We start from the raw sequence: 3,018 nt of genomic DNA, 5'->3' as shown, positions 1-3,018 counted from the left end.
ACCGTATTGGCCAGACTCTTAAGGAATCTAAGCATTTGTGTCGCTAATACAAGTGAGCCAGATTAGTGTCACTAATACAGTGAGCCCTGTTGACACATTTGAAATCTAAAATACGCCACATCTAAATTGGCTTGTGAAAGGCTGGGTGACATAACTTCTAAAGTCCTGTCTAGCTCCTCTGGTTTTTGACTTTGTATGATTGTTGAGTGGCCAGTAACAAAAAGCTTTATGAAAGAGGTATAAATTCTCTTTCTAATATTCAAGGGACATGAACTTTCTAAGACACAGCCTGGAACTCCCTAAGCCATTGGGATTGTGTTGTCTTTCAAAGCACGATTGCAAGGGGAGCAGTGTCCTGGTTGGGTCCACCATTTGTTTATGCACCATCATCTCAGAAGTTAGGCTTGAAGCCTGAGTGTGGAGGTCTGGCACAGCCATCGCAGAGCAGCCCCCTTAGTTCATGGCCAAGGCAGGGTGGCTGTCAGGTGCTGAACCTGATGAGGAGGAGTACCAGGAATTTGAAGAGATGCTGCAACATGCGGATTCTGCACAAGACTTTGCAGTTCAGCCTAAGTTAGCAGTTCAGAACATGGTACAGAGAGGTTTGCTTTTTTGGAATTTTGGACTGCACTTCAGTTCCAAACTTTCTGTTTGATCTGGCAGAAAGAACATGTAGACACTTCCTCGTTCCCTTTTGGACTTTCTTTGGTGCAAGCCCTGATTGGGAAAGCAGTGGTTAAGACGCACAGCCAGAAGCTCTTCATTATTAGAACTTTCAGCAAACACATAGTGGAACAGGTGCTGGCTCTCACTGGGGGCTGTCCTCAGCCTAGGTCCTTCTCTGCAGAAACCTTTCCAAGAATTGGAGGCTCAGCACCAGAAGCTTCACCAGAAGACAGAAGAGGGTGTGACACAGGAAGAAAATTGGTTTTCTGGGATGCTTGAAAATCTAGTTATTATCATGGTGTGCTCCTTCATCTTCTCCATCATCAGTGCCATGGCACAAAGCTTTGCCAGTGAATCCAGCAGCAAATGTACTCAGAGGAAAAAACCAGATGAGGCTGAGATGTAATTTAACGTGCTCATTCACAGAAACTAGAATTGGTGGGGTCTACCTAAATTGACACTGTTGTAAACAGGGAAATGAAGAAAATCAACCCTTTTCCAAACCAATCACATTTTGGAGGTGAGGGGAAGAAAAATTTTGTTTTTGAAAGTACTTAATCCATGCTTTTTATTGACAGACTTGTATGGAAAGGAAAGATATAGAGTCTCTTCTTAAGTCAGTCTAAGTTAGGTTTCCTGAGTTGGATGGTATGTGGCATTTAAGGTCATTTTAGTTACTTGCAAAATTAATGGACAACAGTGCATCTAAAGTCTTCAAGCCACCTCCCTCACCAAAAAACACTTCTCATTAAGTATATCAAGCTTATTTGGTTTAGCAGAAGTGGACACTTTCTTCTTCTAAATCATCAAAATACAAATAAATGATAATAGATTAGAAAAGAGTTTTCCATATTATCATGGTGATATTTAATAGTTTACCCTGCCCAGCCCTCTTTCCTCAACCACCCAGAGCAAAAGGTTGTCTTATGATGTATTGTACACCTCTGGGCCGCCTTTTACATTTTAAGACAGTGTGAGCAAAATCTGGCTGGTGCCTCAAAATGAGCTGCCACTAACTTTTCACTCTGTATATTTCGGTTGAAGTCACACACACACACACACACACACACATTTTATAAAGTCATCTTTGATCATTCAGTACAAAACAAGAAGTCGATGGAGGGCATGTTGGGGGGTAATGTGTCAAGGAGGATGTGGAGCCAGGTTGTCAAGGGTTCTAAATGCTAACAAAGAAGTTTGCATTAGCTTCTAGAGGCCAGAGGAGTGGTAGGAGATATTCTAGTTACCTAAGGCTTTAAGGGGAGGGGAGAGTGGGAAAGGAGGAGGTCTAGTCATACCAGATCTCAGACTTTATGATAAAGTTTTAATCATCAAGATGATTTGGTACTGAAGTCTCAAACTGTATTATAAAGCAGTAATTACCAAAACAAGTTGATACTGGCTAAGAAATAGAGTGGTGGATCAGTAGAATAGATTAGGTACAAATTATGTTATAGTAAATGACCATAGAAATCTAGTCTACGGTAAACCCAAAGATCCAAACTTTTGGAAGAAAAACTCATTATTTGACAAAAACTACTTGGAAAACTGTAAAACAATATGGCAGAAACTAGGCATAGACCAACATCTCACACTGTGTATCAAGATAAGGTCAAAATGGGTACATGATTTACACATAAAGAGGGATACCATAAGTAAATTAGGAGAGCATGGAATGCTTTATTTGTCAGATCTGTGGACAAGGGAAGAATTTAGGATCAAAGAAAATATAGAGAGCATTACAAAATGTAAAGTAGATACTTTTGATTTTATAAAATTTAAAAAAATTTGCACAAACAAAACAAATGCAATCAAAGTTAAAAAGAAATCAGAAAACTGGGAAAGAAATTTTGCAACAAGGAGGGCCCCATTTCTCAAATACATAGAGAACTGAGTCAAATTTATAAAAATAAAAGTCCTGCCCCAATTGATAAATGGTCAAAGGATGTGAACAGGCAGTTTTCAGAAAAAGAAATCAAAGCTATCTATAGTCATATAAAAATGCTCTCAATCACTTTTGATTAGAGAAATGCAGATTAATACAACTCTGAGGTACCACCTCACACCTATCAGATTGACTAGTATAAAAAAAATGATGAAGGTTGGTAGGGCTATGAAAAACTGAGGATGGGAATGGAAAACTGAGACACTAATGCACTGTCGGTGGAGCTGTGAACTGATCCAACCATTCCGGAGAGCAATTTGGAACTATGCCCAGAGGGCTATAAAACCATGCATAAAGCCATTGATCCAGCAATACCTTTGCTAGATCTACATCCCCAAAACAACAAAAAGGCAGGGGGGAAGGGGAAGACCTATCTGTACAAAAATATTTATAGCAGCTCTTTTTGT

At 39.7% G+C, this 3,018-nt stretch overlaps 1 pseudogene; it reads left to right on the top strand.

Annotated features, from left to right (window-relative positions):
• Positions 1–268: 268 nt before the first annotated feature.
• On the top strand, positions 269–1,059 carry LOC114027909 (annotated as a pseudogene).
• Positions 1,060–3,018: the final 1,959 nt, after the last annotated feature.

The sequence above is a fragment of the Vombatus ursinus genome, unplaced genomic scaffold (assembly GCF_900497805.2).
Source record: "Vombatus ursinus unplaced genomic scaffold, bare-nosed wombat genome assembly UNPS02004833.1, whole genome shotgun sequence".
In the NCBI taxonomy this organism is placed as follows: domain Eukaryota; kingdom Metazoa; phylum Chordata; class Mammalia; order Diprotodontia; family Vombatidae; genus Vombatus; species Vombatus ursinus.
This window is presented reverse-complemented; position numbering and strand designations above follow the sequence as displayed.